The following is a 19,778-nucleotide window of genomic DNA, read 5'->3' on the forward strand; positions in this document are numbered from 1 at the left end:
ACAGGGCCTGAGTTAGAAGTAGTGTCAGGGTCTTAGTGAGGGACAGTGTCAAGCCCTCGATTAGGACGAGTGTCAGAGCCTTGTTTATGTATAATGGCAGGGCCAGAGTTAGGAGGAGAGTCAGACCCTTAGTTACAGACAGTGTCAGGGCCTTAGTTAGGGACAGTACCACGGCCTGAGTTAGTAGTATTGTCAAGGCCTTATTTAAGGACAGTGTCAGGGCAAGGCCTTGGAGTACCATAAGGGCCTTTGTAGGATAAGCATCAGAGGCTGGGGCTCGGGCTGGGGTTGGGGCTGGGACTGGGACTGGGACTGGGACTGGGGCTGGGGCTGGGGCTAGGGCTACGCCCTTAGTTAGGAATAGTGTCAAGGCCTTAGTTAGGGTCACTGTCAGGGCCTTAGTTACGGTTAGCATCAGAGCTTTCGTTAGGTATAATGACAGCGCCTGAGTTAGAAGTAGTGTCAGGGCCTTAGTGAGGGACAGGGTCGGGGCCTCGGTTAGGACGAGCGTCAGAGCTTTTTTTATGTATAATGGCAGGGCCAGAGTTAGGAGGACATTCAGTCCCTTAGACAGGGACACTGTCAGGGCCTTAGTTAGGGACAGTATCACGGCCTGAGTTACTAATAGTGTCAAGGCCTGAGTTAAGGACAGTGTCAGGGCAAGGCCTAGGAGTAGAATAAAGGCCTTTGTAAGATAAGCATCAGAGGCTGGGGCTCGGGCTGGGCTTGGGGCTGGGGCTCTGGCTGGGGCTAGGGCTAGGGCTGTTGCTGGGGCTGGGGCTAGGGCTGGATCTGGGGCTGGAGCTAGGGCTGAGGGTAAGCCTAGGGCTGGGTCTGGGTCTGGGGCTGGGGCTGGGGCTGGGATGGGACTGTGAATGGGTCAAGGGCTGGGGCTGGGGCTGGGGCTAGGTTTAGGGCCAGGCCCTTAGTTAGGAATAGGGTCAAGGCCTTACTTAAGGACAGTGTCAGGGCAAGGCCTAGGAATAGCATAAGGGCCTTTGTAGGATAAGCATCAGTGGCTGGGGCTTGGGCTGGGGCTGGGGTTGGGGCTGGGGCTGGGGCTGGGGCTAGGCCTGGGGCTAGGTTTAGGGCTAGGCCCTTAGTTAGGAATAGGGTCAAGGCCTTACTTAAGGACAGTGTCAGGGCAAGGCTTAGGAGGAGCATAAAGGCCTCTATAGGATCAGCATCAGGGGCTGGGGCTGGACCTGGGGCCTTAGTTAGAAATAGTGTCAAGGCCTTAGTTACCACATTGTCAGGGAAGGCCTAGGAGGATCATAAGGACCTCTATAGGATCAGCATCAGGGGCGAGGGCTGGGACTGGGGCTGGGGCTGGGGTTGGGGCTAGGGCTCGGACTGCGGCTACGGTGCGGCTAGGGCTTGGGCTGCGGCTGGGGCTGGGGCTTGGGCTTGGGCTAGGGCTGGGGCTGGGGCTTGGGCTGGGGCTGGGACTTGGGCTAGGGCTAGGGCTCGGCCCTTAGTTAGGAATAGTGTCAAGGCCTTAGTTAAGGTCACTGTCAGGGCCATAGTTAGGGTTAGCATCAGAGCCTTCGTTAGGTATAATGTGGCCCTGAGTTAGAAGTAGTGTCAGGGCCTTAGTGAGGGACAGTGTCAGGCCCTCGATTAGGACGAGCGTCAAGAGTCTTCTTTATGTATAATGGCAAGGCCAGAGTTAGGAGGAGAGTCAGACCCTTAGTTAGGGACACTGTCAGGGCCTTAGTTAGGGACAGTACCACGGCCTGAGTTAGTAGTAATGTCAAGGCCTTATTTAAGGACAGTGTCAGGGCAAGGCCTTGGAGTAGCATAAGGGCCTTTGTAGGATAAGCATCAGAGGCTGGGGCTCGGGCTGGGGTTGGGGCTGGGACTGGGGCTGGGGCTGGGGCTAGGGCTAGGCCCTTAGTTAGGAATAGTGTCAAGGCCTTAGTTAGGGTCACTGTCAGGGCCTTAGTTAGGGTTAACATCAGAGCTTTCGTTAGGTATAATGACAGGGCCTGAGTTAGAAGTAGTGTCAGGGCCTTAGTGACGGACAGGGTCGGGGACTCGGTGAGGACGAGCGTCAAGCTTTTTTTATGTATAATGGCAGGGCCAGAGTTAGGAGGACATTCAGTCCCTTAGGCAGGGACACTGTCAGGGCCTTAGTTAGGGACAGTATCACGGCCTGAGTTACTAGTAGTGTCAAGGCCTGAGTTAAGGACAGTGTCAGGGCAAGGCCTAGGAGCAGCATAAGGGCCTCTGTAGGATCAGCATCAGTGGCTGGGGTTGGGCCTGGGGCTGGGGCTTGGGTTGGGGCTCTGGCTGGGGCTAGGGCTAGGGCTGTGGCTGGGGCTGGGGATAGGGCTGGGGCTGGGGCTGGAGATAGGACTGAGGGTAAGGCTAGGGCTGGGTGTGGGTCTGGGGCTAGGGCTGGGGCTAGGGCTGGGGCTCGGGCTTGGGCTAGGTTTAGGGCTAGGCCCTTAGTTAGGAATAGGGTCAAGGCCTTACTTAAGGACAGTGTCAGGGCAAGGCCTAGGAGGAGCATAAAGGCCTCTATAGGATCAGCATCAGGGGCTGGGGCTGCGGCTGGGGCTGGACCTGGGGCCTTAGTTAGAAAGAGTGTCAAGGCCTTAGTTACCACATTGTCAGGGGAAGGCCTAGGAGGATCATAAGGGCCTCATTAGGATCAGCATCAGGGGCGAGGGCTGGGACTGGGGCTGGGGCTGGGGTTCGGGCTAGGGCTGGGACTGTGGCTACGGAGAGGCTAGGGCTGGGGCTGCGGCTGGGGCTGGGGCTTGGGCTTGCGCTAGGGCTGGGGCTGGGGCCTGGGCTTGGGCTGGGGCTGGGGCTGGGGCTGGGGCTTGGGCTAGGGCTAGGGCTCGGCCCTTAGTTAGGAATAGTGTCAAGGCCTTAGTTAAGGTCACTGTCAGGGCCATAGTTAGGGTTAGCATCAGAGCCTTCGTTAGGTATAATGTGGCCCTGAGTTAGAAGTAGTGTCAGGGCCTTAGTGAGGGACAGTGTCAGGCCCTCGATTAGGACGAGCGTCAGAGTCTTCTTTATGTATAATGGCAGGGCCAGCGTTAGGAGGAGAGTCAGACCCTTAGTTAGGCACACTGTCAGGGCCTTAGTTAGGGACAGTACCACGGCCTGAGTTAGTAGTATTGTCAAGGCCTTACTTAAGAACAGTGTCAGGGCAAGTCCTAGGAGTAGCATAAGGGCCTTTCTAGGATAAGCATCAGAGGCTGGGGCTCAGGCTGGGGCTGGGGCTGGGGCTGGGGCTGGGGCTGGGGATGGGTGTAGACCTGGGGCTGAGGCTGGGGCTACGCCTGGGGCTAGGGCTGGGGCTGGGCCTGGGCCTGGGGCTGCGCCGGGCCTGGGGCCTTAGTTAGAAATAGTGTCAAGGCCTTAGTTAAGGACAGTGTCAGGGAAAGGCCTAGGAGGACCATAAGGGCCTCTGTAGGATCAGGGGTGGGGGCTGGGGCTGGGGCTGGGGCTGTGGCTGGGTCTAGGCCTGGGGCTGCGGCTAGGGCTACACCCTTAGTTAGGAATAGTGTGAAGGCCTTAGTTAGGGTCACCGTCAGGGCCTTAGTTAGGGTTAGCATCAGAGCCTACGTTAGGTATAATGACAGGGCCTGAGTTAGAAGTAGTGTCAGGGTCTTAGTGAGGGACAGTGTCAAGCCCTCGATTAGGACTAGTGTCACAGCCTTGTTTATGTATAATGGCAGGGCCAGAGTTAGGAGGAGAGTCAGACCCTTAGTTAGGCACACTGTCAGGGCCTTAGTTAGGGACAGTACCACGGCCTGAGTTAGTAGTATTGTCAAGGCCTTACTTAAGAACAGTGTCAGGGCAAGGCCTAGGAGTAGCATAAGGGCCTTTCTAGGATAAGCATCAGAGGCTGGGGCTCAGGCTGGGGCTGGGGCTGGGGCTGGGGCTGGGGCTGGGGCTGGGGCTGGGTGTAGACCTGGGGCTGAGGCTGGGGCTACGCCTGGGGCTAGGGCTGGGGCTGGGCCTGGGCCTGGGGCTGCGCCGGGCCTGGGGCCTTAGTTAGAAATAGTGTCAAGGCCTTAGTTAAGGACAGTGTCAGGGAAAGGCCTAGGAGGACCATAAGGGCCTCTGTAGGATCAGGGGTGGGGGCTGGGGCTGGGGCTGGGGCTGTGGCTGGGTCTAGGCCTGGGGCTGCGGCTAGGGCTACACCCTTAGTTAGGAATAGTGTGAAGGCCTTAGTTAGGGTCACCGTCAGGGCCTTAGTTAGGGTTAGCATCAGAGCCTACGTTAGGTATAATGACAGGGCCTGAGTTAGAAGTAGTGTCAGGGTCTTAGTGAGGGACAGTGTCAAGCCCTCGATTAGGACTAGTGTCACAGCCTTGTTTATGTATAATGGCAGGGCCAGAGTTAGGAGGAGAGTCAGACCCTTAGTTACAGACAGTGTCAGGGCCTTAGTTAGGGACAGTACAACGGCCTGAGTTAGTAGTATTTTCAAGGCCTTATTTAAGGACAGTGTCAGGGCAAGGCCTTGGAGTAGCATAAGGGCCTTTGTAGGATAAGCATCAGAGGCTGGGCCTCGGGCTGGGGTTGAGGCTGGGACTGGGGCTGGGGCTGGGGCTAGGGCTAGGCCCTTAGTTAGGAATAGTGTCAAGGCCTTAGTTAGGGTCACTGTCAGGGCCTTAGTTAGGGTTAGCATCAGAGCTTTCGTTAGGTATAATGACAGGGCCTGAGTTAGAAGTAGTGTCAGGGCCTTAGTGAGGGACAGGGTCGGGGACTCGGTTAGGACGAGCGTCAAGCTTTTTTTATGTATAATGGCAGGGCCTGAGTTAGGAGGACATTCAGTCCCTTAGGCAGGGACACTGTCAGGGCCTTAGTTAGGGACAGTATCACGGCCTGAGTTACTAGTAGTGTCAAGGCCTGAGTTAAGGACAGTGTAAGGGCAAGGCCTAGGAATAGCATAAAGGCCTTTGTAGGGTAAGCATCAGAGGCTGGGGCTCGGGCTGGGGTTGGGGCTGGGGCTCTGGCTGGGGCTGGGGCTCTGGCTGGGGCTAGGGCTAGGGCTGTTGCTGGGGCTGGGGCTAGGGCTGGGACTGGGGCTGGAGCTAGGGCTGAGGGTAAGCCTAGGGCTGGGGCTGGGGCTGGGGCTGGGATGGGACTGGGAATGGGTCTAGGCCTGGGGCTGGGGCTGGGGCTAGATTTAGGGCTAGGCCCTTAGTTAGGAATAGGGTCAAGGCCTTACTTAAGGACAGTGTCAGGGCAAGGCCTAGGAGGAGCAGAAAGGCCTCTATAGGATCAGCATCAGGGGCTGGGGCTGCGGCTGGGGCTGGACCTGGGGCCTTAGTTAGAAATAGTGTCAACGCCTTAGTTACCATATTGTCCAGGGAAGGCCTAGGAGGATCATAAGGGCCTCTATAAGATCAGCATCAGGGGCTAGGGCTGGGACTGAGGCTGGGGCTGGGGTTAGGGCTAGGGCTGGGACTGCGGCTGCTGCTGGGGCAAGGGCTGGGGCTGCGGCTGGGGCTAGGGCTGGGGCTGCGGCTAGGGCTGGGGCTTGGGCTTGGGCCGGGCCTGGGGCTAGGACTAGGGCTCGGCCCTTAGTTAGGAATAGTGTCAAGGCCTTAGTTAGGGTCACCGTCAGGGCCTTAGTTAGGATTAGCATCAGAGCTTTCGTTAGGTATAAGGACAGGGCCTGAGTTAGAAGTAGTGTCAGGGCCTTAGTGAGGGACAGGGTCGGGGCCTCGGTTAGGACGAGCGTCAAGCTTTTTTTATGTATAATGGCAGGGCCAGAGTTAGGAGGACATACAGTCCCTTAGGTAGGGACACTGTCAGGGCCTTAGTTAGGGACAGTATCACGGCCTGAGTTACTAGTAGTGTCAAGGCCTGAGTTAAGGACAGTGTCAGGGCAAGGCCTAGGAGCAGCATAAGGGCCTCTGTAGGATCAGCATCAGTGGCTGGGGTTGGGCCTGGGGCTGGGGCTAGGGCTGGGGCTCTGGCTGGGGCTAGGGCTAGGGCTGGGGCTGGGGCTGGAGCTAGGGCTAAGGGTAAGGCTAGGGCTGGGTGTGGGTCTGGGGCTAGGGCTGGGGCTTGGGCTGGGGCTAGGTTTAGGGCTAGGCCCTTAGTTAGGAATAGGGTCAAGGCCTTACTTAAGGACAGTGTCAGGGCAAGGCCTAGGAGGAGCATAAAGGCCTCTATAGGATCAGCATCAGGGGCTGGGGCTGCGGCTGGGGCTGGACCTGGGGCCTTAGTTAGAAAGAGTGTCAAGGCCTTAGTTTACCACATTGTCAGGGGAAGGCCAAGGCGGATCATAAGGGCCTCTATAGGATCAGCATCAGGGGCGACGGCTGGGACTGGGGCTGGGGCTGGGTTGGGACTAAGGCTGGGACTGCGGCTACGGTGCGGCTAGGGCTGGGGCTGCGGCTAGGGCTGGGGCTTGGACTTGGGCTAGGGCTGGGCCTGGGGCCAGGGCTTGGGCTAGGGCTGGGGCTGGGGCGTGGGCTAGGGCTAGGGCTCGGCCCTTAGTTAGGAATAGTGTGAAGGCCTTAGTTAGGGTCACCGTCAGGGCCTTAGTTAGGGTTAGCATCAGAGCCTACGTTAGGTATAATGACAGGGCCTGAGTTAGAAGTACTGTCAGGGTCTTAGTGAGGGTCAGTGTCAAGCCCTCCATTAGGACGAGTGTCAGAGCCTTGTTTATGTATAATGCCAGGGCCAGAGTTAGGAGGAGAGTCCGACCCTTAGTTAGGGACACTGTCAGGGCCTTAGTTAGGGACAGTACCAGGGCCTGAGTTAGTAGTATTGTCAAGGCCTTATTTAAGGACAGTGTCAGGGCAAGGCCTTGGAGTAGCATAAGGGCCTTTGTAGGATAAGCATCAGAGGCTGGGGCTCGGGCTGGGGTTGAGGCTGGGACTGGGGCTGGGGCTGGGGCTAGGGCTAGGCCCTTATTTAGGAATAGTGTCAAGGCCTTAGTTAGGGTCACTGTCAGGGCCTTAGTTAGGGTTAGCATCACAGATTTCGTTAGGTATAACGACAGGGCCTGAGTTAGAAGTAGTGTCAGGGCCTTAGTGAGGGACAGGGTCGGGGCCTCGCTTAGGACGAGCGTGAAGCATTTTTTATGTATAATGGCAGGGCCAGAGTTAGGAGGACATTCAGTCCCTTAGGCAGGGACACTGTCAGGGCCTTAGTTAGGGACAGTATCACGGCCTGAGTTACTAGTAGTGTCAAGGCCTGAGTTAAGGACAGTGTCAGGGCAAGGCCTAGGAGCAGCATAAGGGCCTCTGTAGGATCAGCATCAGTGGCTGGGGTTGGGCCAGGGGCTGGGGCTAGGGCTGGGGCTCTGGCAGGGGCTAGGGCTAGGCCTGGGGCTGGGGCTGGGGATAGGGCTGAGGCTGGGGCTGGGGATAGGGCTGAGCCTGGGGCTGGAGCTAGGGCTGAGGGTAAGGCTAGGGCTGGGTGTGGGTCTGGGGCTAGGGCTAGGGCTAGGGCTACGCCCTTAGTTAGGAATAGTGTGAAGGCCTTAGTTAGGGTCACCGTCAGGGCCTTACTTAGGGTTAGCATCAGAGCCTTCGTTAGGTATAACGACAGGGCCTGAGTTAGAAGTAGTGTCAGGGCCTTAGTGAGGGACAGGGTCGGGGCCTCGGTTAGGACGAGCGTCAAGCTTTTTTTATGTATAATGGCAGGGCCAGAGTTAGGAGGACATTCAGTCCCTTAGGCAGGGACACTGTCAGGGCCTTAGTTAGGGACAGTATCACGGCCTGAGTTACTAGTAGTGTCAAGGCCTGAGTTAAGGACAGTGTCAGGGCAAGGCCTAGGAGCAGCATAAGGGCCTCTGTAGGATCAGCATCAGTGGCTGGGGTTGGGCCTGGGGCTGGGGCTACGGCTGGGGCTCTGGCTGGGGCTTGGGCTAGGGCGGGGGCTGGGGCTGGAGCTAGGGCTGAGGGTAAGGCTAGGGCTGGTTGTGGGTCTGGGGCTAGGGCTGGGGCTTGGGCTGGGGCTAGGTTTAGGGCTAGGCCCTTAGTTAGGAATAGGGTCAAGGCCTTACTTAAGGACAGTGTCAGGGCAAGGCCTTGGAGTAGCATAAGGGCCTTTGTAGGATAAGCATCAGAGGCTGGGGCTGGGTCTGGGGCTGGGGCTAGGCCTGGGGCTAGGGCTGGGCCTGGCCTGGGACTGGGGCTGCGCTGGGGCTGGGGCCTTAGTTAGAAATAGTGTCAAGGCCTTAGTTAAGGACAGTGTCAGGGAAAAGCCTAGGAGGACCATAAGGGCCTCTGTAGGATCAGGGGTGGGGGCTGGGGCTGGGGCTGCGGCTAGGGCTAGGGCTAGGGCTACGCCCTTAGTTAGGAATAGTGTGAAGGCCTTAGTTAGGGTCACCGTCAGGGCCTTTGTTAGGGTTAGCACCAGAGCCTTCTTTCGGTATAATGTGGCCCTGAGTTAGAAGTAGTGTCAGGGCCTTAGTGAGGGACAGTGTTGGGGCCTCGGTTAGGACGAGCATCAGAGCTTTTTTTATGTATAATGGCAGGGCCAGAGTTAGGAGGACATTCAGTCCCTTAGACAGGGACACTGTCAGGGCCTTAGTTAGGGACAGTATCACGGCCTGAGTTACTAGTAGTGTCAAGGCCTGAGTTAAGGACAGTGTCAGGGCAAGGCCTAGGAGTAGCATAAAGGCCTTTGTAGGGTAAGCATCAGAGGCTGGGGCTCGGGCTGGGGTTGGGGCTGGGGCTCTGGCTGGGGCTCTGGCTGGGGCTAGGGCTAGGGCTGTTGCTGGGGCTGGGGCTAGGGCTGGGACTGGGGCTGGAGCTAGGGCTGAGGGTAAGCCTAGGGCTGGGTCTGGGTGTGGGGCTGGGGCTGGGATGGGACTGGGAATGGGTCTAGGCCTGGGGCTGGGGCTGGGGCTAGATTTTGGGCTAGGCCGTTAGTTAGGAATAGGGTCAAGGCCTTACTTAAGGACAGTGTCAGGGCAAGGCCTAGGAGGAGCAGAAAGGCCTCTATAGGATCAGCATCAGGGGCTGGGGCTGCAGCTGGGGCTGGACCTGGTGCCTTATTTAGAAATAGTGTCAACGCCTTAGTTACCATATTGTCCAGGGAAGGCCTAGGAGGATCATAAGGGCCTCTATAAGACCAGCAACAGGGGCTAGGGCTGGGACTGAGGCTGGGGCTGGGGTTAGGGCTAGGGCTGGGACTGCGGCTGCTGCTGGAGCTAGGGCTGGGGCTGCGGCTGGGGCTAGGGCTGGGGCTGCGGCTGGGGCTAGGGCTGGGGCTTGGGCTTGGGCTGGGCCTGGGGCTCGGACTAGGGCTCGACCCTTAGTTAGGAATAGTGTCAAGGCCTTAGTTAGGGTCACCGTCAGGGCCTTAGTTAGGATTAGCATCAGAGCTTTCGTTAGGTATAATGACAGGGCCTGAGTTAGAAGTAGTGTCAGGGCCTTAGTGAGGGACAGGGTCGGGGCCTCGGTTAGGACGAGCGTCAAGCTTTTTTTATGTATAATGGCAGGGCCAGAGTTAGGAGGACATTCAGTCCCTTAGGCAGGGACACTGTCAGGGCCTTAGTTAGGGACAGTATCACGGCCTGAGTTACTAGTAATGTCAAGGCCTGAGTTAAGGACAGTGTCAGGGCAAGGCCTAAGAGTAGCATAAAGGCCTTTGTAGGATAAGCATCAGAGGCTGGGCCTCGGGCTGGGCTTGGGGCTGGGGCTCTGGCTGGGGCTAGGGCTAGGGCTGTTGCTGGGGCTGGGGCTAGGGCTGGATCTGGGGTTGGAGCTAGGGCTGAGGGTAAGCCTAGGGCTGGGGCTGGGTCTGGTTCTGGGGCTGGGGCTGGGATGGGACTGGGAATGGGTCTAGGGCTGGTGCTGGGGCTGGGGCTAGGTTTAGGGCCAGGCCCTTATTTAGGAATAGGGTCAAGGCCTTACTTAAGGACAGTGTCAGGGCAAGGCCTAGGAGTAGCATAAGGGCCTTTCTAGGATAAGCATCAGAAGCTGGGGCTCAGGCTGGGGTTGGGGCTGGGACTGGGACTGGGGCTGGGGCTGGGGCTAGGGCTGGGGCTGGGGCTGGGGCTAGGGCTGGGGCTGGGGCTGGGGCTAGGCCTGGGGCTAGGGCTGGGGCTGGGCCTGGGCCTGGGGCTGTGCTGGGGCTGGGGCCTTAGTTAGAAATAGTGTCAAGCCTTAGTTAAGGACAGTGTCAGGGAAAGGCCTAGGAGGACCATAAAGGCCTCTGTAGGATCAGGGGTGGGGGCTGGGACTGGGGCTGCGGCTAGGGCTAGGGCTACGCCCTTTGTTAGGAATAGTGTGAAGGCCTTAGTTAGGGTCACCGTCAGGGCCTTAGTTAGGGTTAGCATCAGAGCCTACGTTAGGTATAATGACAGGGCCTGAGTTAGAAGTAGTGTCAGGGTCTTAGTGAGGGACAGTGTCAGGCCCTCGATTAGGACGAGCGTCAGAGTCTTCTTTATGTATAATGGGAGGGCCAGAGTTAGGAGGAGAGTCAGACCCTTAGTTAGGCACACTGTCAGGGCCTTAGTTAGGGACAGTACCACGGCCTGAGTTAGTAGTATTGTCAAGGCCTTACTTAAGAACAGTGTCAGGGCAAGGCCTAGGAGTAGCATAAGGGCCTTTCTAGGATAAGCATCAGAGGCTGGGGCTCAGGCTGGGGCTGGGGCTGGGGCTGGGGCTGGGGCTGGGGCTGGGGCTGGGTGTAGACCTGGGGCTGAGGCTGGGGCTACGCCTGGGGCTAGGGCTGGGGCTGGGCCTGGGCCTGGGGCTGCGCCGGGCCTGGGGCCTTAGTTAGAAATAGTGTCAAGGCCTTAGTTAAGGACAGTGTCAGGGAAAGGCCTAGGAGGACCATAAGGGCCTCTGTAGGATCAGGGGTGGGGGCTGGGGCTGGGGCTGGGGCTGTGGCTGGGTCTAGGCCTGGGGCTGCGGCTAGGGCTACACCCTTAGTTAGGAATAGTGTGAAGGCCTTAGTTAGGGTCACCGTCAGGGCCTTAGTTAGGGTTAGCATCAGAGCCTACGTTAGGTATAATGACAGGGCTGAGTTAGAAGTAGTGTCAGGGTCTTAGTGAGGGACAGTGTCAAGCCCTCGATTAGGACTAGTGTCACAGCCTTGTTTATGTATAATGGCAGGGCCAGAGTTAGGAGGAGAGTCAGACCCTTAGTTAGGGACACTGTCAGGGCCTTAGTTAGGGACAGTACCACGGCCTGAGTTAGTAGTATTGTCAAGGCCTTACTTAACGACAGTGTCAGGGCAAGGCCTAGGAGTAGCATAAGGGCCTTTGTAGGATAAGCATCAGAGGCTGGGGCTTGGGCTGGGGCTGGGGCTGGGGATGGGGCTGGGGCTGGGGCTGGGGCTTGGGCTAGGCCTGGGGCTAGGTTTAGGGCTAGGCCCTTAGTTAGGAATAGGGTCAAGGCCTTACTTAAGGACAGTGTCAGGGCCATAGTTAGGGTTAGCATCAGAGCCTTCGTTAGGTATAATGTGGCCCTGAGTTAGAAGTAGTGTCAGGGCCTTAGTGAGGGACAGTGTCAGAGCCTTGTTTATGTATAATGGCAGGGCCAGAGTTAGGAGGAGAGTCAGACCCTTAGTTACAGACAGTGTCAGGGCCTTAGTTAGGGACAGTACCACGGCCTGAGTTAGTAGTATTGTCAAGGCCTTATTTAAGGACAGTGTCAGGGCAAGGCCTAGGAGTAGCATAAAGGCCTTTGTAGGATAAGCATCAGAGGCTGGGCCTCGGGCTGGGGTTGTGGCTGGGGCTCTGGCTGGGGCTAGGGCTAGGGCTGTTGCTGGGGCTGGGGCTAGGGCTGGATCTGGGGCTGGAGCTAGGGCTGAGGGTAAGCCTAGGGCTGGGTCTGGGTCTGGGTCTGGGGCTGGGGCTGGGATGGGACTGTGAATGGGTCAAGGGCTGGGGCTGGGGCTAGGTTTAGGGCCAGGCCCTTAGTTAGGAATAGGGTCAAGGCCTTACTTAAGGACAGTGTCAGGGCAAGGCTTAGGAGGAGCATAAAGGCCTCTATAGGATCAGCATCAGGGGCTGGGGCTGCGGCTGGGGCTGGACCTGGGGCCTTAGTTAGAAATAGTGTCAAGGCCTTAGTTACCACATTGTCAGGGAAGGCCTAGGAGGATCATAAGGACCTCTATAGGATCAGCATCAGGGGCGACGGCTGGGACTGGGGCTGGGGCTGGGGTTGGGGCTAGGGCTCGGACTGCGGCTACGGTGCGGCTAGGGCTTGGGCTGCGGCTGGGGCTGGGGCTTGGGCTTGGGCTAGGGCTGGGGCTGGGGCTTGGGCTGGGGCTGGGACTTGGGCTAGGGCTAGGGCTCGGCCCTTAGTTAGGAATAGTGTCAAGGCCTTAGTTAAGGTCACTGTCAGGGCCATAGTTAGGGTTAGCATCAAAGCCTTCGTTAGGTATAATGTGGCCCTGAGTTAGAAGTAGTGTCAGGGCCTTAGTGAGGGACAGTGTCAGGCCCTCGATTAGGACGAGCGTCAAGAGTCTTCTTTATGTATAATGGCAAGGCCAGAGTTAGGAGGAGAGTCAGACCCTTAGTTAGGGACACTGTCAGGGCCTTAGTTAGGGACAGTACCACGGCCTGAGTTAGTAGTATTGTCAAGGCCTTATTTAAGGACAGTGTCAGGGCAAGGCCTTGGAGTAGCATAAGGGCCTTTGTAGGATAAGCATCAGAGGCTGGGGCTCGGGCTGGGGTTGGGGCTGGGACTGGGGCTGGGGCTGGGGCTAGGGCTAGGCCCTTAGTTAGGAATAGTGTCAAGGCCTTAGTTAGGGTCACTGTCAGGGCCTTAGTTAGGGTTAACATCAGAGCTTTCGTTAGGTATAATGACAGGGCCTGAGTTAGAAGTAGTGTCAGGGCCTTAGTGACGGACAGGGTCGGGGACTCGGTGAGGACGAGTGTCAAGTTTTTTTATGTATAATGGCAGGGCCAGAGTTAGGAGGACATTCAGTCCCTTAGGCAGGGACACTGTCAGGGCCTTAGTTAGGGACAGTATCACGGCCTGAGTTACTAGTAGTGTCAAGGCCTGAGTTAAGGACAGTGTCAGGGCAAGGGCTAGGAGCAGCATAAGGGTCTCTGTAGGATCAGCATCAGTGGCTGGGGTTGGGCCTGGGGCTGGGGCTTGGGTTGGGGCTCTGGCTGGGGCTAGGGCTAGGGCTGGGGCTGGGGCTGGGGATAGGGCTGGGGCTGGGGCTGGAGATAGGACTGAGGGTAAGGCTAGGGCTGGGTGTGGGTCTGGGGCTAGGGCTGGGGCTAGGGCTGGGGCTCGGGCTTGGGCTAGGTTTAGGGCTAGGCCCTTAGTTAGGAATAGGGTCAAGGCCTTACTTAAGGACAGTGTCAGGGCAAGGCCTAGGAGGAGCATAAAGGCCTCTATAGGATCAGCATCAGGGGCTGGGGCTGCGGCTGGGGCTGGACCTGGGGCCTTAGTTAGAAATAGTGTCAAGGCCTTACTTACCACAATGTCAGGGGAAGGCCTAGGAGGATCATAAGGGCCTCATTAGGATCAGCATCAGGGGCGAGGGCTGGGACTGGGACTGGGGCTGGGGTTGGGGCTAGGGCTGGGACTGCGGCTACGGTGAGGCTAGGGCTGGGGCTGCGGCTGGGGCTGGGGCTTGGGCTTGCGCTAGGGCTGGGGCTGGGGCCTGGGCTTGGGCTGGGGCTGGGGCTGGGGCTGGGGCTTGGGCTAGGGCTAGGGCTCGGCCCTTAGTTAGGAATAGTGTCAAGGCCTTAGTTAAGGTCACTGTCAGGGCCATAGTTAGGGTTAGCATCAGAGCCTTCGTTAGGTATAATGTGGCCCTGAGTTAGAAGTAGTGTCAGGGCCTTAGTGAGGGACAGTGTCAGGCCCTCGATTAGGACGAGCGTCAGAGTCTTCTTTATGTATAATGGGAGGGCCAGAGTTAGGAGGAGAGTCAGACCCTTAGTTAGGCACACTGTCAGGGCCTTAGTTAGGGACAGTACCACGGCCTGAGTTAGTAGTATTGTCAAGGCCTTACTTAAGAACAGTGTCAGGGCAAGGCCTAGGAGTAGCATAAGGGCCTTTCTAGGATAAGCATCAGAGGCTGGGGCTCAGGCTGGGGCTGGGGCTGGGGCTGGGGCTGGGGCTGGGGCTGGGGCTGGGTGTAGACCTGGGGCTGAGGCTGGGGCTACGCCTGGGGCTAGGGCTGGGGCTGGGCCTGGGCCTGGGGCTGCGCCGGGCCTGGGGCCTTAGTTAGAAATAGTGTCAAGGCCTTAGTTAAGGACAGTGTCAGGGAAAGGCCTAGGAGGACCATAAGGGCCTCTGTAGGATCAGGGGTGGGGGCTGGGGCTGGGGCTGGGGCTGTGGCTGGGTCTAGGCCTGGGGCTGCGGCTAGGGCTACACCCTTAGTTAGGAATAGTGTGAAGGCCTTAGTTAGGGTCACCGTCAGGGCCTTAGTTAGGGTTAGCATCAGAGCCTACGTTAGGTATAATGACAGGGCTGAGTTAGAAGTAGTGTCAGGGTCTTAGTGAGGGACAGTGTCAAGCCCTCGATTAGGACTAGTGTCACAGCCTTGTTTATGTATAATGGCAGGGCCAGAGTTAGGAGGAGAGTCAGACCCTTAGTTAGGGACACTGTCAGGGCCTTAGTTAGGGACAGTACCACGGCCTGAGTTAGTAGTATTGTCAAGGCCTTACTTAACGACAGTGTCAGGGCAAGGCCTAGGAGTAGCATAAGGGCCTTTGTAGGATAAGCATCAGAGGCTGGGGCTTGGGCTGGGGCTGGGGCTGGGGATGGGGCTGGGGCTGGGGCTGGGGCTTGGGCTAGGCCTGGGGCTAGGTTTAGGGCTAGGCCCTTAGTTAGGAATAGGGTCAAGGCCTTACTTAAGGACAGTGTCAGGGCCATAGTTAGGGTTAGCATCAGAGCCTTCGTTAGGTATAATGTGGCCCTGAGTTAGAAGTAGTGTCAGGGCCTTAGTGAGGGACAGTGTCAGAGCCTTGTTTATGTATAATGGCAGGGCCAGAGTTAGGAGGAGAGTCAGACCCTTAGTTACAGACAGTGTCAGGGCCTTAGTTAGGGACAGTACCACGGCCTGAGTTAGTAGTATTGTCAAGGCCTTATTTAAGGACAGTGTCAGGGCAAGGCCTAGGAGTAGCATAAAGGCCTTTGTAGGATAAGCATCAGAGGCTGGGCCTCGGGCTGGGGTTGTGGCTGGGGCTCTGGCTGGGGCTAGGGCTAGGGCTGTTGCTGGGGCTGGGGCTAGGGCTGGATCTGGGGCTGGAGCTAGGGCTGAGGGTAAGCCTAGGGCTGGGTCTGGGTCTGGGTCTGGGGCTGGGGCTGGGATGGGACTGTGAATGGGTCAAGGGCTGGGGCTGGGGCTAGGTTTAGGGCCAGGCCCTTAGTTAGGAATAGGGTCAAGGCCTTACTTAAGGACAGTGTCAGGGCAAGGCTTAGGAGGAGCATAAAGGCCTCTATAGGATCAGCATCAGGGGCTGGGGCTGCGGCTGGGGCTGGACCTGGGGCCTTAGTTAGAAATAGTGTCAAGGCCTTAGTTACCACATTGTCAGGGAAGGCCTAGGAGGATCATAAGGACCTCTATAGGATCAGCATCAGGGGCGACGGCTGGGACTGGGGCTGGGGCTGGGGTTGGGGCTAGGGCTCGGACTGCGGCTACGGTGCGGCTAGGGCTTGGGCTGCGGCTGGGGCTGGGGCTTGGGCTTGGGCTAGGGCTGGGGCTGGGGCTTGGGCTGGGGCTGGGACTTGGGCTAGGGCTAGGGCTCGGCCCTTAGTTAGGAATAGTGTCAAGGCCTTAGTTAAGGTCACTGTCAGGGCCATAGTTAGGGTTAGCATCAAAGCCTTCGTTAGGTATAATGTGGCCCTGAGTTAGAAGTAGTGTCAGGGCCTTAGTGAGGGACAGTGTCAGGCCCTCGATTAGGACGAGCGTCAAGAGTCTTCTTTATGTATAATGGCAAGGCCAGAGTTAGGAGGAGAGTCAGACCCTTAGTTAGGGACACTGTCAGGGCCTTAGTTAGGGACAGTACCACGGCCTGAGTTAGTAGTATTGTCAAGGCCTTATTTAAGGACAGTGTCAGGGCAAGGCCTTGGAGTAGCATAAGGGCCTTTGTAGGATAAGCATCAGAGGCTGGGGCTCGGGCTGGGGTTGGGGCTGGGACTGGGGCTGGGGCTGGGGCTAGGGCTAGGCCCTTAGTTAGGAATAGTGTCAAGGCCTTAGTTAGGGTCACTGTCAGGGCCTTAGTTAGGGTTAACATCAGAGCTTTCGTTAGGTATAATGACAGGGCCTGAGTTAGAAGTAGTGTCAGGGCCTTAGTGACGGACAGGGTCGGGGACTCGGTGAGGACGAGTGTCAAGTTTTTTTATGTATAATGGCAGGGCCAGAGTTAGGAGGACATTCAGTCCCTTAGGCAGGGACACTGTCAGGGCCTTAGTTAGGGACAGTATCACGGCCTGAGTTACTAGTAGTGTCAAGGCCTGAGTTAAGGACAGTGTCAGGGCAAGGCCTAGGAGCAGCATAAGGGTCTCTGTAGGATCAGCATCAGTGGCTGGGGTTGGGCCTGGGGCTGGGGCTTGGGTTGGGGCTCTGGCTGGGGCTAGGGCTAGGGCTGGGGCTGGGGCTGGGGATAGGGCTGGGGCTGGGGCTGGAGATAGGACTGAGGGTAAGGCTAGGGCTGGGTGTGGGTCTGGGGCTAGGGCTGGGGCTAGGGCTGGGGCTCGGGCTTGGGCTAGGTTTAGGGCTAGGCCCTTAGTTAGGAATAGGGTCAAGGCCTTACTTAAGGACAGTGTCAGGGCAAGGCCTAGGAGGAGCATAAAGGCCTCTATAGGATCAGCATCAGGGGCTGGGGCTGCGGCTGGGGCTGGACCTGGGGCCTTAGTTAGAAATAGTGTCAAGGCCTTACTTACCACAATGTCAGGGGAAGGCCTAGGAGGATCATAAGGGCCTCATTAGGATCAGCATCAGGGGCGAGGGCTGGGACTGGGACTGGGGCTGGGGTTGGGGCTAGGGCTGGGACTGCGGCTACGGTGAGGCTAGGGCTGGGGCTGCGGCTGGGGCTGGGGCTTGGGCTTGCGCTAGGGCTGGGGCTGGGGCCTGGGCTTGGGCTGGGGCTGGGGCTGGGGCTGGGGCTTGGGCTAGGGCTAGGGCTCGGCCCTTAGTTAGGAATAGTGTCAAGGCCTTAGTTAAGGTCACTGTCAGGGCCATAGTTAGGGTTAGCATCAGAGCCTTCGTTAGGTATAATGTGGCCCTGAGTTAGAAGTAGTGTCAGGGCCTTAGTGAGGGACAGTGTCAGGCCCTCGATTAGGACGAGCGTCAGAGTCTTCTTTATGTATAATGGGAGGGCCAGAGTTAGGAGGAGAGTCAGACCCTTAGTTAGGCACACTGTCAGGGCCTTAGTTAGGGACAGTACCACGGCCTGAGTTAGTAGTATTGTCAAGGCCTTACTTAAGAACAGTGTCAGGGCAAGGCCTAGGAGTAGCATAAGGGCCTTTCTAGGATAAGCATCAGAGGCTGGGGCTCAGGCTGGGGCTGGGGCTGGGGCTGGGGCTGGGGCTGGGGCTGGGGCTGGGTGTAGACCTGGGGCTGAGGCTGGGGCTACGCCTGGGGCTAGGGCTGGGGCTGGGCCTGGGCCTGGGGCTGCGCCGGGCCTGGGGCCTTAGTTAGAAATAGTGTCAAGGCCTTAGTTAAGGACAGTGTCAGGGAAAGGCCTAGGAGGACCATAAGGGCCTCTGTAGGATCAGGGGTGGGGGCTGGGGCTGGGGCTGGGGCTGTGGCTGGGTCTAGGCCTGGGGCTGCGGCTAGGGCTACACCCTTAGTTAGGAATAGTGTGAAGGCCTTAGTTAGGGTCACCGTCAGGGCCTTAGTTAGGGTTAGCATCAGAGCCTACGTTAGGTATAATGACAGGGCTGAGTTAGAAGTAGTGTCAGGGTCTTAGTGAGGGACAGTGTCAAGCCCTCGATTAGGACTAGTGTCACAGCCTTGTTTATGTATAATGGCAGGGCCAGAGTTAGGAGGAGAGTCAGACCCTTAGTTAGGGACACTGTCAGGGCCTTAGTTAGGGACAGTACCACGGCCTGAGTTAGTAGTATTGTCAAGGCCTTACTTAACGACAGTGTCAGGGCAAGGCCTAGGAGTAGCATAAGGGCCTTTGTAGGATAAGCATCAGAGGCTGGGGCTTGGGCTGGGGCTGGGGCTGGGGATGGGGCTGGGGCTGGGGCTGGGGCTTGGGCTAGGCCTGGGGCTAGGTTTAGGGCTAGGCCCTTAGTTAGGAATAGGGTCAAGGCCTTACTTAAGGACAGTGTCAGGGCCATAGTTAGGGTTAGCATCAGAGCCTTCGTTAGGTATAATGTGGCCCTGAGTTAGAAGTAGTGTCAGGGCCTTAGTGAGGGACAGTGTCAGAGCCTTGTTTATGTATAATGGCAGGGCCAGAGTTAGGAGGAGAGTCAGACCCTTAGTTACAGACAGTGTCAGGGCCTTAGTTAGGGACAGTACCACGGCCTGAGTTAGTAGTATTGTCAAGGCCTTATTTAAGGACAGTGTCAGGGCAAGGCCTAGGAGTAGCATAAAGGCCTTTGTAGGATAAGCATCAGAGGCTGGGCCTCGGGCTGGGGTTGTGGCTGGGGCTCTGGCTGGGGCTAGGGCTAGGGCTGTTGCTGGGGCTGGGGCTAGGGCTGGATCTGGGGCTGGAGCTAGGGCTGAGGGTAAGCCTAGGGCTGGGTCTGGGTCTGGGTCTGGGGCTGGGGCTGGGATGGGACTGTGAATGGGTCAAGGGCTGGGGCTGGGGCTAGGTTTAGGGCCAGGCCCTTAGTTAGGAATAGGGTCAAGGCCTTACTTAAGGACAGTGTCAGGGCAAGGCTTAGGAGGAGCATAAAGGCCTCTATAGGATCAGCATCAGGGGCTGGGGCTGCGGCTGGGGCTGGACCTGGGGCCTTAGTTAGAAATAGTGTCAAGGCCTTAGTTACCACATTGTCAGGGAAGGCCTAGGAGGATCATAAGGACCTCTATAGGATCAGCATCAGGGGCGACGGCTGGGACTGGGGCTGGGGCTGGGGTTGGGGCTAGGGCTCGGACTGCGGCTACGGTGCGGCTAGGGCTTGGGCTGCGGCTGGGGCTGGGGCTTGGGCTTGGGCTAGGGCTGGGGCTGGGGCTTGGGCTGGGGCTGGGACTTGGGCTAGGGCTAGGGCTCGGCCCTTAGTTAGGAATAGTGTCAAGGCCTTAGTTAAGGTCACTGTCAGGGCCATAGTTAGGGTTAGCATCAAAGCCTTCGTTAGGTATAATGTGGCCCTGAGTTAGAAGTAGTGTCAGGGCCTTAGTGAGGGACAGTGTCAGGCCCTCGATTAGGACGAGCGTCAAGAGTCTTCTTTATGTATAATGGCAAGGCCAGAGTTAGGAGGAGAGTCAGACCCTTAGTTAGGGACACTGTCAGGGCCTTAGTTAGGGACAGTACCACGGCCTGAGTTAGTAGTATTGTCAAGGCCTTATTTAAGGACAGTGTCAGGGCAAGGCCTTGGAGTAGCATAAGGGCCTTTGTAGGATAAGCATCAGAGGCTGGGGCTCGGGCTGGGGTTGGGGCTGGGACTGGGGCTGGGGCTGGGGCTAGGGCTAGGCCCTTAGTTAGGAATAGTGTCAAGGCCTTAGTTAGGGTCACTGTCAGGGCCTTAGTTAGGGTTAACATCAGAGCTTTCGTTAGGTATAATGACAGGGCCTGAGTTAGAAGTAGTGTCAGGGCCTTAGTGACGGACAGGGTCGGGGACTCGGTGAGGACGAGTGTCAAGTTTTTTTATGTATAATGGCAGGGCCAGAGTTAGGAGGACATTCAGTCCCTTAGGCAGGGACACTGTCAGGGCCTTAGTTAGGGACAGTATCACGGCCTGAGTTACTAGTAGTGT

The sequence above is a fragment of the Mesoplodon bidens genome, assembly GCF_964165515.1.
Source record: "Mesoplodon bidens genome assembly, chromosome: 4".
NCBI classification, from domain to species: Eukaryota; Metazoa; Chordata; class Mammalia; order Artiodactyla; family Ziphiidae; genus Mesoplodon; species Mesoplodon bidens.